Source organism: Lampetra planeri, chromosome 8, assembly GCF_965212315.1.
Source record: "Lampetra planeri chromosome 8, kcLamPlan1.2.h2, whole genome shotgun sequence".
Taxonomy (NCBI): Eukaryota; Metazoa; Chordata; class Hyperoartia; order Petromyzontiformes; family Petromyzontidae; genus Lampetra; species Lampetra planeri.
This window is the reverse complement of record NC_136114.1, coordinates 15,680,790-15,695,278: the sequence shown is the minus strand read 5'-3', so window position 1 is coordinate 15,695,278 and position 14,489 is coordinate 15,680,790. Positions and strand designations below refer to the sequence as shown.

General features: G+C 59.7%; 1 long non-coding RNA gene across 1 annotated transcript in view; it reads right to left on the bottom strand.

The window, feature by feature from the left end:
* Positions 1–35: 35 nt before the first annotated feature.
* Positions 36–14,489, bottom strand: part of LOC144720415 (uncharacterized) — a 108,307-nt gene continuing 93,853 nt past the window's right edge. The window contains exon 4 of the long non-coding RNA XR_013585757.1: positions 36–900. This is a non-coding gene — a long non-coding RNA (uncharacterized LOC144720415). The remainder of the gene's footprint in view (positions 901–14,489) is intronic.

Below are 14,489 nucleotides of genomic sequence, written 5' to 3'. Positions count from 1 at the left end.
GAGCTATAAAGCTCTTTCTCAAAGATGTCCAGGAGGGTCAGATGAGAACGTTACAACAACACAAACATCCAAAACGAGTGCAAAGTATAGGAAAGGTGCGGTGGTGAAGGGAGCAAGGAAGGAGAGGGAGGGGGGCCTCCTCCTCCTCACAAACCTTCGAAGCTGCCTGTGAAGAGGTAGAGCCACGTGACCATGGGCACGAAGAGGAGCGTTGCCGTGGCGAGCAGGATGCGGGCCCGCCGGCGGCACAGGCCCAGCATGGTGGGGGTGGCGAGCAGGCCGGGCTGTGGAGACGCGTGGATCAGATCGGGCCCCGGGGCCCGTGTGGCGCGCTGCTCGGCTCCATCTCCGCGCCGGACGCGAGCGTGGGGAACGGGCGGGGGGGGTGAGCGATGCTGAGGAAGACCGAGCGCGAGTGAGCGAAGGCGGTCGTGAAGGGGTGCGAGCGGTCGCGATGATGTCGGGGAGGTGGTGGACGGTGCCGTTCACTTCTCCTGGGTACGCGTGAGCTTGAGCGAGGGAGGCAGTGGGGATGGTGGCGAATGTCGAGGTGAGCGAGAGGTGAGTGTGGAGTTGAGAGAGTGACCCAGGCCGATTGGGCCGATTTGATCCGTCGTGCTCAGGTGATGTGTGCCGAGTTTGTCTTCATGTTTTTCGGCCGAACAACGTCGACACTCCGGCGTCACGGTGATGCCAGCGACGACGGCAGTTGGCCGATTCCTGCGGAGTCGCCGTTACAGTGCGGCAGTCAGGCGAGGTGGCTGCGGCGGCGTGCCGGTGGCGATGGGAGTCAGGTGATGGAGATGGAGCCACCGTGCGAGCGATGGGAGCGGTGGTGTTCACAGCGATGTTCTGCCATCCGACGGTCGCGTCATTAAATCTGCATCGGCGACCGCGGCCCTGAAGGAGAGAGAAACAACTCGATTAGCAAATTACTTAGAACCATTCAATTAGAATAAGTACATTTAAAGAAAACCGAATTAACGAACAATGTTCACAACTGATTAAGTTCAACAAAATTGAGCACACTTTGTTCTGATCGTGCACAAACCCTCCTAATGGTGCACAACAGTTGTCAGCAACAATGGACGCCGTGCCGACTCGGCACACCAGAAGCCCCCATCGCCCCATCGTCACACCGCCCCATCGCCCCGCCGATGATCGCCACACCGATCATCGCCATATCGCCCCACCGATCATCGCCACATCGCACCATCGCCCCACCGATCATCGCCACATCGCCCCATCATCTCCTGCTGAGCGGGAACCCAGCATCGGCTCATTTTCCGCAGCATGCGGCATCACGGTACGGTGGGGAATGGCAATGATGCGGGGAGGCCTTCATCCAGCAGTGGATTGACCGTGGCTCACGATGATTGCAAACGACGCTGGTTGTTGCTGTAGACGCCCACTTGGGGGCACATCTGGGAATGGGGTGCAGGGGGGGGGGGGGGTTGCTGCTTTGCTGCTCCTCTCCGCAAGAATGGTGGTGCTGCAATTTTATTTTTGATACGTTTAATATTACGCAGTGAAGACCCAATGTACACGCAATCCACGTGCTCCCCTCGTGGAGCGACCCCGTCTCGCAGTGGAAATAAACGCACCGTCGCTTCTCCGCGCCGCTGCACCGCGCCCGCTGCACCGCGCCCGCTGCTCGTTCCTGATGCTTCACCGAGCGGGTCGCACGCCGGCCGGGGTAGATTGAGCACGGCGACCGGCGGGTGCGGCGAGGGCGCGGGGCCTTATCCACAGCGCACGCCGCGCCCCCGCACGGGATCGGCGGTTTTCCCCTGTGGGGCGAGCGGGCGGGCGGGCGGGAGGGCTACGGGAGCCCCGGGCCCCGGGCAAGTCGTCCATCACGCACTCTCGCCTGAACTCACGGGGCGGGCCCGCCCAATTTCGGACCACCCGCACCACGACCACCGCCCTCTCGTCTCAGCGCCGCCACGACCGCGGACACCGGCGGCTCACCCATCCCGGCGTGCGATAAATTACAAGCTAATGGCAAAACTAGGGAGCTGCACCAATACCCCAAGCGGCAGAGGTGTGGGTTATGAACGGCTAAATTATCGTTTGTAATTGTCGCGTAAATTACGCGGCGCCGCCCCTGACGCGTGCGGGACTGCGATGTTTACGGCCCCTGGGGGCGCGTAACTCACGACCCCCACGCAGCCCGCCACCCCCCACGGCCTCCCGCCCCTCGCCCGACAGAGCGAGGCGACCTGCTGGGGGCGCCCCCTCGCTCCGCTCGCCGCTCCGTCCGAGACGACGCGGGGCTGCGGGCGGCGGCGTCGTGACACCCCGGAGGGATAAGGGACTACGGGTGGCGGCAGCGGCACGAATTAGACAATGGGAGTTCACGCACCCAGTCCGCGTGGCCTCCTCCGATATTACACAACACTGGGCACGTCATGGCGACAGTCACAATAACCCACCACACCAGACGAGGGGGAGCCCCCTGTACACTCATGGACGCGAGAGGTCGACCACTGTTCTTTCTCTTTGCCACTATTATCTTTGCCACTGACAACATCCGAGATCTTTAATGCCCTAAGAATACATGGTAAAAGCTACCTCCTCAACAAGAGAGGATCCTGGGACAGCCAGGACACGTACCGACTCCATACAAATATTAGCATATCATTTGCATACAATTTTACTTGTGACGATGGGGGGGGGGCACGTGTTGACTCGTGACTAGGGTGGGGGGGGGCACGTCTGGTGGCCGCACTCACTCTGCGCGTACTCCACCCCCTCCTCCACCTTCATCCACCCCCTCCTCTCCGACCCACCCCCCTCTATCCTCTTCACCCTGCTCCCCCCCCCCCCGCCACCTCGCACCACTGCTCCCTGCTGCTGTCGCCGCTAATTTAATCCCGGGAGGTGAATTCAGTTCCAGGCGCGGCAGCCCAGTCGCGGCGCCGTCACCTCCGAGGCTCTGCTGCTGCGACAGTCGCTTCCACTCGTGGAGTTTTGCACGGAGGGGGGTGTGGCTGGACGTGGGGGCCTGCGGGCGCCATCGGTTCCTTCCCTCTGCCAGGGCCGGCGTGAGAACGAACGAGCGAACGGAACCCGCGGTGCACGAGGCCCCGCGGTCGTTCACCGCCGACCTCGCCAGGGGTCGTGACCCCCTAAACAATCGCTACTCTGGGTGGGGGGTCACGCCGCTGTGATTATTGTAACAGCTATTCCGCTTGTTTTACTTAGGAAAGATTCGCGCAGTCTCATGGCTATTTTTGAAGAGGGTCCTGCCAGGTTATTGTGGCAGGGGGCGACAATTACTGTGTCCATCTCAACCGAGTAATTTGCGGCGTGGTGATTTCTGGGAACTGTAACGTACACTGTGTGTGTGTTTAGGTGCATACGCCTGCAGTATTAATTATTCAACACCACCCCACCCTCCCCCCTTCATCCCTTAAGCCAGCTTATTCAATTGCCATGATTCAGGGCTGCCATCCAATCAAGAATCAATTACATTGTCTCGTTGTTACCGGGTCGCTTGTAGAGCACTTCGCTCTGTTAAAGTGAATGTTACATGAGCATATAATTTACCATATAATTACCAAAGCATTGCCACGTCATTGCATTCATTGTAAATAATAGATTCTCAGACGCACGATTTGACGCGTGCATCGTGAGCGAGGCGATCGACCGTCAATCGCGGAATCGACGCTGCGCCTGTCACTCGACGCCGAGTCGACGAGTGCAGCCCGAGCAGCAGCAGCAGCAGCAGCCCGAGCAGCAGCAGCAGCAGCAGCAGCAGCAGCAGCAGCAGCAGCAGCAGCAGCAGCAGCAGCAGCAGCAGCAGCAGCCGGAGCAGCAGCAGCAGCAGCAGCAGCAGCAGCAGCAGCAGCAGCAGCAGCAGCAGCAGCAGCAGCAGCCCGAGCAGCAGCAGCAGCAGCAGCAGCAGCAGCAGCCCGAGCAGCAGCAGCAGCAGCCCGAGCAGCAGCAGCAGCAGCAGCAGCAGCAGCAGCAGCAGCCCGAGCAGCAGCAGCAGCAGCAGCAGCCCGAGCAGCAGCAGCAGCAGCAGCAGCAGCAGCAGCAGCAGCAGCAGCAGCAGCAGCCGGCAGCAGCAGCAGCAGCCGGCAGCAGCAGCAGCAGTAGCAGCAGCCGAGCAGCAGCAGCAGCAGCAGCAGCAGCAGCCCGAGCAGCAGCAACAGCAGCAGCAGCAGCCGGCAGCAGCAGCAGCAACAGCAGCAGCAGCAGCAGCAGCAGCCCGAGCAGCAGCAGCAGCAGCAGCAGCCGGCAGCAGCAGCAGCAGCAGCAGCCGGCAGCGAGGTGCTGACGATCACTAATCGGCGTGGAGCCAGTACGACGCATCCGAAACCAAATAAAGACGGATTTTGTATTTCGGTTCTCAAGTCAAAATCGTGTTCATTTCTGAGTGATTGGGGGTCAACTTCGCGAGAGGTCGGCAGCTGACCGTAGGAGGCGCGGGGCACACCGCGCACGAGGGGTCTCCAGGCACCGCCGAGAGCGGCGACTCTGCCCGCCCATCACGCCTCGCACGCCACGTGGCATCGCTGCGCTCGGCCTTGTCTAGACCACCAACCCAAAGAGTGAAAAGCCGTGGCTGCGACGTTTGAGGCAGCAGCGTAAGGAGGGAAATGAGACAACCGTGTAATAGCGGTCTCATCCAAGCGAGTAGTCATCAGTACAGTAAAAGCCACCGCTGCCTTTGTCTCTCGGGGGGTGAGGGGGTCTCGCACTCCAGGCTACACCGCTACTTGCGGTCACGTGGGTGCACGGAGCCGGCGGGGAAGGTGATTCAAGGGGGACAGTCTGACCTCCCGGAATGAAGCGGGTGGTGAGGAGCGCCCACTCATAAGTGACCCCCCCCTCCTCCCCCTTCCCTCCCCGGCTCGTCCCGGCGGACGTTGAGTTACGCTCCTCACCCCGGATCAGTCTGGGCGCGGCCCTCCCACGCTTTACCCAAACATGAAGGGGAAGCGGTAAAGGTGCAGCCCTGCCACCAAGGAGAGCCCCGAGGTTACCCTCTACGCGGATCCGACCTCGTGGCTCTGGGCTCGAGCGAGCGATTGGAAGGTTGCAAGTAAAAATCCTGGTTTGGCGTTGACTCGGCCCGTCGTCCCTCCGGGGGTCGACAAAATACGTTCCAACATGTGGGGAAATCAACAGTGGACGTTCTATGGTTACACTTGCCCCACCATAGGAATGGGGAATTTCCACCGCTGGCTCCGCGAGATGGAATCCAACCGGCGACCTGTGGATTTGAAGGTGCGGGTGTGCGCACCACGACACCGCGCGGGATCGCTGGGCCCGGGGAGAATCAATTCCCCACCCGAGCCCTCGCACTCGGCGCTTACAGCTCGGGGTCACGATGGAATTGAGGACGCGACTCTGTTTGTTTTGTTTAGTCGGAGCCGCCCGATCATTCGTCCCGTTGGCCTCTTTTGTTCCGTCTCGTCTGCAACGCCCGTCCTCCGTCTCGTTTGTTCTGTGTCATCTGCTACATTAGCCCCAAGGTAACATTTGCATACGGCTTGCATATAAATCGGAAACACTCTTTTTCTGCACGCGTCCTTCGCCGCGTGGTGCAGGGCCAGTGCGGAGCCATCGCCACGCACACGGCGGCCCCCGCGCCACTCCGCTGCTGCACTGTGGGTCGTGCGGGTTCTTTCACCATATTTCACCATATTTCACCATGCTGGGTTGGCACGAGAATGGATTTTTGCCGCACCGCCCTCTGTTGGCCTCCAAGTGGCACATCCACGGGAGGAGCGCACGGTCGTCCATCCAAGCACTACCCAGGCTCAGGCCCGCTTAGCTTGCAGGAGACGGGCCACGCTGCAGGTGGTTTGGTCGTAGGCGCCACGGCATCGCCGCGTCGAGAGGCGGCGTCGCGCGCTCCGTGTTGCCGCGTCAAGAGCGGCGGCGTGTCCACCCCGCGGTGGACAGCCCACGCCTTGAGCGGCACCACACGAGGATTGCTCTCTCGCTAACGGACGTGCGGCACGCAGGGGTCGCAAAAGAAATTCGCACAACGCGCAACACAAAGACTCCACCCCCCTGGATATCCACACCAAACTGTTAGGACGAGTGTCATACAGCGAGCAGTGATTAAGGCTGACTCACCCCACACGAGGGGCTGGGTGGCCAGCACCACGCTCCGTTGTATTTAGCTCCCCAATTACGATGTTTACACGGTGCGCCAGGTGCTCTTTTATGACAAAGTCGACCTAGAGGAGGACCAGGACCGGGTCAGATATTCTTCTACCGATGTTGGCTGTGAGTGGGTTTCATTGCGCAGTGCGCTACCCACTGTGCCACTACTCCCAACGGACACACGAATGTATAAACGCACACACACACACGCGCGCGCGCGCGCGCGCACGCACACACGCGCGCGCGCGCACGCACACACGCGCGCGCGCGCACGCACACACGCGCGCGCGCGCACGCACACACACGCGCACGCACGCACACGCGCGCGCGCACGCACGCACACGCGCGCGCGCACGCACGCACACGCGCGCGCGCACGCACGCACACACACGCGCGCACGCACACACGCGCGCACGCACACACACGCGCGCGCGCACGCACACACACGCGCGCGTGCACGCACATCGTCCTCCCCGTGCGTGCGGCGCAGCAGCGGCAGAGACAGCGCGATCCTCTTACCGCAGACAAGCCACGTCGAGTAACCCCCCTCCCCCCCATGCTGTCATCGATTTTCACAAAAGGTCAAAGGGCAAGGGTGGCCTCTCCGCAGGCGAGCTCGAGGGATAGGCGCTCTGCTTAGACGGAATATTTTTTCTTTAATAATCTGCGCTGGCCAGACATGCGTGGGTGGATGTATCCACACTTCACCCCACCACTTGCGATTCGACCAATCAACTCGATGTGCTGGAGTGTCGCTCTTCAACTGCTGGGCAGACAGAAGCGATAGTGGACAAAGATGGTGAGATCTAGTAAGCCCGTGTCTTTCCTCGCCCTGATCAGTAATTGAACCCTGAACTTGGAGCTTAGAGTGCAGCCCCAACATCACAGACATTTTTTTACCATCTTCCTTTCATTGTCTTTTTGTTTAGTTTCTTTTATTCGACAATCTTTTTTGTAAAAATTTTCATATTTCACCGACGTCATAATGAGATGGAGAATCCCTTCGGAAATCACACAGAGCAGTGCACGAACCTCCACGCTGTTAGAGAATGGCCCGCGGAAGCAGATATCACACAGCTACCTCTGAGATACCTTCTTCAAGTGACCTCTGAACCCCACACAACATGGGCCCAGCAACTCCCCCCACCCACTCCACAAATGAGCGAAGTGTCCGTCGCACGACTGCCAAACCGATTTGTCATTCCCAGAGCAGGAATTTAACCAAATTGGGCGCAGAGACGGTTTAATGATGGCTCTCGCGCGTGCGTACCGCTACCGCGCAAATCACAAACATCATCACATCTCTCGCTGTTTACAAAGCTCCCCTCTCTCTTCCGAGCGAGCGGGAGGGGGGGGGGACACAGGTTTGGCTGAAGCTGCTGTCGCGCTCATTAAAACGCGATTACTGCACCAGCGAGCACGTGAAGGACGAAGCATAAATCATTTGCGGGGCCGTCCGCGGCCGCCGTGTGCAGCGACAAACAGTTGTTAACAACTCGCACACAACAACAACAGCAGCAGCAGCAAAGCCGCTGAACAATGAAAAACAAATGTCGCCATCGCCGCACGGATCCATGGGAAGCGACGCATCGGAGAAAGCCGCGTCTGTTCTGTGGGAGCGAGGCTCCCTCGCTCGCCAGGTGAGAGCGAGAGAGTGAGGCTCCCTCTTGTCTCTCGCTCGCCAGGTGAGAGCGAGAGAGTGAGGCTCCCTCTTGTCTCTCGCTCGCCAGGTGAGAGCGATAGAGCGAGGCTCCCTCTTGTCTCTCGCTCGCCAGGTGAGAGCGAGAGAGCGAGGCTCCCTCTTGTCTCTCGCTCGCCAGGTGAGAGCGAGGGAGCGAGGTTTCCTCGGTCGCCAGGTGAGAGCGAGAGTTGCGGGTGTTCAGCTATAAATTCGTTATAGCTGTGACGCAGTTAAAATCTGAATCTTCATTTCGGGCTTGGGCATGACATGGCACGGCTAGAAGGGACGATGTCCGGTGGTCAAGCAGAACGATGGGAGTGGCAGCCAAGGACTGGAACGCGTCCCAGAGCACGTCCAGTGAGGAGACGGAGTGATGAGATAAACTCGTGGGCAGGTTCCGGGTGGAGATCATCACCATGAGAGGTGGTGATGACCTCAGGATAAACTTCATCCAGCAGTGGAACTATTGCTCTATATTGTACGTGTTGTGTGTCAAGTCCATTTGTTTACGAACACGTTTGAATATTTACTCTCCTTGTATTATCTTCTCCAGTGATGCTGGGTGATTCATTACGGGGGCTCAGTTTCTTGTTAATGGCACAACGGCGGCACGGGCCCAGACGCCGGGCTATGACGTGGGGGCGGCATTGCCCAGGTGGGGGGGGGAGGTCACTCCTAGCACCAGGGCCCTCGTCACTGGCGCGGTGCCAATGAGGGCAGCGTGGCGGTATGCAGAGGGAGGTGGTAGAGGCTGTTCGTGATGGCATACACACAGGCAAACATCCCTCGTGTAGTCCACACGGGTAGCGCCTACTGACGGTCGGTACGGCACACATGAGTGGTGTGGGCAGAACGAGGCCCGGCCACCTTTGTTTCTTCATTGCCGATGTTTTATACACACTGCACCGATTACTCATTTAAGGCTGAGTTTACCTAGGGGATGCCCAGAACCAGTTCAAATTTTCATCACCGATGTTGGTCGTGAGCGAGAATCGAATTTGGATCTTGGTTGGGTTCATAGCGCCGTGTGCTAACCACTGCGCCGCCGCTCCCCCCGGACTCACACTCGTAGACGCAGTCCCGCACACACGCGCACGCGCACACACGCGCGCGCACACACACGCGCACACACACGCGCGTCTGTGTGCGTGTGGGGACGCCACGCCAAGGTGACATTTATGGTGAACGCAGCACTCGCCTTTTCTGCCGCTTTTATGAAACGTAAAAGAAAAAATGACACGGTTCACAGGGAGCAGCCGCCACGGTGCCGACGACAATTCAGCGATTTCTAGAATTGCGGAAAAAAGCCGTGAACGCCGCGCTCCCAGCGACAATCAGCGACGAGGACACGGGGACGGTGGGGGGGCCCAGCCAAGGACACAGGAGAGACTCCACAGAGAGAACCGGACTGGATTCACTCGGAGATTCGGAGTCACAGGGAGACCTGCATGGACTCACGTGGATGCCTGCACTCACGTGGAGACACGGGGAGACCTGGACTGGATTCATTGGGAGATCGGTACTCACAGGGAAACCTAGACTCACGAGAAGACCCTCTTCACATGAAGCCTAGGTTACACAGCTGAGTCAGCTCGCTACACATTTTCCAGCTGTCAAACCATAACGCGGCTCTTCAGGAAAACGACGTGGTCCAGGAATGGTTGATGTATAAATCGGCCAGGAATCGAACTCAGGTCACCAGACTCATTAACTCGGTGCTCTTAAGGGCTGCGCCAACGTTGCTCGTCTTGCATTTGTTTAAGTGGAGACATTTCCACCTCTCCTAATCGAGAACTCCAGGCGCAATGATACGTGGGGTGGAGTTCACGTCAACGCAGATCCATGGCACAGTTCGCTAGCCACCGCTCCTTCACAATGGGCTCTCGCCTGGTTATGAATAAAGGCCATCGTCGGTCTAGCTCGGTGTTCGGCGCTCGGCGTGCCGTGCAGATTCCCCGCGCCAAACGAAGTCAGCGGCTGCCAGCGACCGCCACCGTCCCCCTAGAGCGGGTCCCGGGGGCGCCGCCGCCACTGCCGGGACCCGCGCCGGGGGAGCCCCAAATCACAGTTCACAGGTCACAGTTCACAGGTCACAGGTTACAGGTCACAGGTTGCAGGTCACAGGTTACAGGCGGCACTCCGCTCGCCGCACACAGAGCTCCCCCCCTCCTCCCCGCGGGAGCGGTCGCGACGCCGTGACGCTCATCCGACGAGACGCTCGGCTCTGTCTAATCTTGGACGCAGCTCGCAGCGGAGACAAAGGTACAGAACCCCCGTGTAGTCTCCGCAGGGTGTTCCAAGGTCAAAATGAAAATGGCATCGTGGCTGCAACTGTTCATGCCACGAACAGAATCAGAATCTTTATTTATACTGGAATAATCCGATGAGCTATTAACCTCTTTCTAATCTCCAATGTTTGCCCTGGCAGTCTCTCACGATCTGCTCTTACACTCCAAGAGACCCATACTCACACAGAGATCCATCGTCTCACTCAAAGAGACCCATACTCATAATAATAATAATGCGATTTATAACGCGCGCAAATTTGCGGACGTAACGGCTGCAACTCGCACAGATATCCATAGTCTCACACAGAGATCCATCGTCTTACTCAAAGCGACCCATACTCACACAGAGATGCATAGTCTCACACAGAGATTCATAGTCTCACACAGAGATACATAGACTCACACAGAGATCCATAGACTCACACAGAGATACATAGACTCACACAGAGATACACACTCACACGGAGACCCATAGACTCGTGCAGAAACGCATAGATCTGCCCTGACAGCCTCCCACCATCTGCTCCCAGGTCTTCCCCTTGGTCGCTGGACTCATGGAGACCGTTCCATAGGCCGAGTAGTCCGGTGGGAGTTTCCGGGGTGGAGGAGAGCGTGGGGAGGGGGGGCGTGATTCAATTACTCGCAGACGGCGGCGGTGAACGTTGCCCCGAGAGAGCGTGCGGAGCCAAAGGGGGCAGCCGGCCCATCTCGTTAATTAGTCTCCATCGCGGCGGCCTGCGAGGTGCGGGCCACGGGCCGCGCGTCAGCGCCCGCGTCGCGTTCCGCCGCGCTACTCGGCATCGCCGCCGTCGTGAGAAGGGGAGAAGGGGAACGGCGGAGTGAGGAGGAGCGGACAGGACCGCCGCGGGTATCGATCACTTTTACGCACGCGGAGGCGTTGTTCATCACGCGCCTAAAAGCGACACGTGACTCCCCCACGGCCGTTCCTCCTCCGGCCCTGACGTGCGAGATGCCTGTCGCGCATTCCGCGAGCATTTGCGCCGAATCGAAAAGGTTGCAGGAAAATCTGAACGGTGGTCAGAGAGCCGGCGACCGCTCGCGGCCCGGCAACATCGCCCCCGACTGCGACAACTTGGCAGGAAACTCCTGAAAAGAGTCTTGAGACTCGGTGAGACTTGCCTGGTTCCACAAGTGCAGCGATAGTAGTAAACAAGGTTACTGGTACACTAAGCAACTCGTGTGGTCGACTTCGCAGACTCGATGCACAAACGTGACGATCTGTCCACTACTTTTCAAACGCCAAGCGAATCAGAACGCTGCCCCGGCCTGCCCCTTGCTGCCCAGTGCCGAGCCGCGGTGGCCCGGCGAATCACGCTTCAACGCTCGGCCCCAGGGAGCATGGCGCAGCGAGAATTAATTTGCTTTATTTTTTATATTTTGATCCCTCGGGAAGCAGACAATGTAAGGCCCTCGGTTGCCATGGCGACTGCGCGTCGTGCTCGGCGACCCGGGCCCGGCAGGGCGGGCTCCGTGAAGCGGGCGGCAGCTGCGTGGCGGCTGCCGCCAGGTCCCGGTGGGGGGCTCCCGGCACCACGAGACGGCTCGAGGCTCTCTCCGTCTCGCCCAGACCCCAGGCTCCCAGCCGCCCCCCCTCACGCCAAGGCTCACGGCGGACGGCTGAGCCAGCGTCGATCGCCCGGGACCGGCTCGGCCGTCCGGGCGACGCTTTCAGTGGTCGTGTAGAATAGTTACGCACACGTTGTGCTTTGTGCACGCGACGATTGACCGCTTACGATTTGTCCAAATGTGTGCGCGATTGGCAATCGCTCGCTTCTCGTTCCGAAGTAAATGGAGTTGGGTGGAAACGACTGCGAGACGGAGCAAGAGGAACGATACAAACGAGATGGGGAAACGAGGAGACGCGAGAAAAACATCGGTTCACAGTCACGACGAGTAGGCGGTGGGGAGAGGTGAGCGGCAGGTGACAGCGCCCACCGCGAGAGGCACGGGTCGTGCTGCCGATGCCTCGTCGCCGGGCCGCCCTCCTCGTGCGGACGAGGCGGGGTGCGCCGCGGACTTTCAGAGGCGAGGCCCCGGGGACGGAGGGTTGGAAATTGGCCGTTACGCTCGGCCCAAGAGCGATGGGAGCAAACAAATTAAATTGCCCGACCTCCTAAACACAGCGCGGCCCGCGGTCTCCCCCGAGATTACAACGCCAATAACCCGGGGGTCAAACGCACTCAATGGCGCGCGCGCATGCAACGCCATCCGCCAAGTCCCACGCGGAAGCGGCCGCGTTGTCGCTGCTGAGACGGAGGGGATGGAGGGGGGGCTCATGGACGCTGCCGGAGAGGCATTTGGGCTTCGTCTGCCACTGAGATTTTACCGCGGCGTCAGTGCCCGGCCAAGTTGTCGGAAATGACCGAAGCGCCGCGCTCACCGCACAACGGACATTGAAGAGCACGTGGTGTCGTGAGAGCACGTGGTGTCATGGCTCAAATTACAGCCCCCCCCCACTCTGTACACACTCCTCTGACCCCACTCCTCATCGCCTCTCCTGCTGCTGCTGCTCTGTCTTTCTCTCCCCTTCCCCCTCATCGTCTTCCTGATCTCTCCACTCTTTCTTTAATCCACTTCATACTACACATCATCGACTCATCATCAGTTTCCCTTCCCGGTCCGCTCTGCTCTAATCGCACCGTCTCGCGCCTCGTCTCTCGCTATCAACACCTCGGCCCGCGCCATGCATGCCGTACGCAGTCATCGCATGCCTCCCCCCTCCCCTGCGGCGTGCGAGACCCATGGGACACGGGAAGGGCAAGACGCGATGGGTTCGCGTGGGCTTTGGGAGTTTCACAAATCTCTGTGGGATCCACCAACCCGTGCCTCCAAAGCGCGGGGTCGCCACCACCGCCCCGCCGGGTTGTCCGGTGGCTCACGAAGCCAGAGCGAGGCTCGCGTGATTGAGCAGAGCAGCTGCAGCAGCAGCAGCAGGATGCCGGTGCAGGGAACAGCACCACGTGGCTGTTTGCCTCCACGGCCGATGACTCGCACCGAGGGGTCGCCGTGGCGGCTGCCGGCTTCTGTCAGAATTCCCACCCAAAAGGAGCCCGCTGGCTCGGTGGAGTCAACGAGCCAGCACCGCTCAGAGCCTGGGTTCGAATCCGGGTATCAGCTGCCAATCACTAAATCGGGTTCTCACGTGTAGTGAGTCGGGTTTGAGTTTTCACTACATTTGGTAAAAACTCCCAGCGTTTGAGAATTTTAAAAAAGTGGGTTGACTGCCATGCAATGCACATGTCCCTGGAGCAGAGGATGGGGCAAAGTTCTGCCCCCCCCCCAGCGTGTGAATAAGGTCACTGCCAGGGATCTCGGAAGTAGCTGTCAAATCTGCTGCCACGGACCATGCTCATGGCCATCACCAGCCCACACACCTGTGACCCCTGACCTCTTAGGTCACCCTGCCACCTGCCGAGCACGAGACACCGCTCACACCTTTGTGTGCACAGAGTTGGCGTGCAGAGCCACACGTGCACAGCCACACGTGCACAGCCACACGTGCACAGCCACACGTGCACGGGATCTCACCAGAAACTAGAGGAGCTGATATCCATAGAAACAGGGAGATGTGAGCAGAGACACGGGGAGATCGAGCCGCGGGGAGGTTTTTTTGGGGGGAGGGGGGCGGGGGAGACAAACACCCAGAGAGACAGAAACGCGTGGAAAGCAGAGACACGGCCAGTTGTCGAGCTCTCCGCGTGAACAGAAAAACACGCGCCGCGTAAACCCGACAGTCACAATGACCCCGAGTCACACTCACCCCAAGTCACACTCACCCCAAGTCACACTCACCCCAAGTTACAATTACCCCGAGTAGGCAAATGGGCACCGCCCGCAGCGCTCCCCACTCCGGCGAGACGCCATCCCCACCCCGCGCGCGGGGATCAGTGCGGGGATCGCTGTAACCGCGAGCGCGCGAGCCCCTTCGTCCACAAACCATCGCCGTGGACAACCCTCAATCCTCTCTGTCCGCCACCCGGACAGGCAGCAGCAGCGGCGGCGGCTCTTGAGGCCGCGAGTTCGCTTCTCCGAGCTACGGGCAGCACCCGCCGGGGGACTGCTACGGGCAGCGACTGCCACGGGCAGCGCCCGCCGGGGGTTCCCGGCTCACGGCCCGAGCCTTGTCCGTCACAGTCCAGAGCCAGGCCGGTGAGAGTGGGGCGCGCTAGCCACGACAGTCAGTGTTAGGATGCCTTTAGTCTACGGTTAATCTACAATTGTCAACACAACCAATGCGGGGTTCTGCTCAAACGCGCATTGAGGCTCTGCTAAATCCTGTTTACAGCCCTGAGCCAGTGATGGACATTCCACGCTCATGTGGCGGGGGTGAGTCTAGACATAGGACAATCGATGTTGACCTCCCCACAAAACTG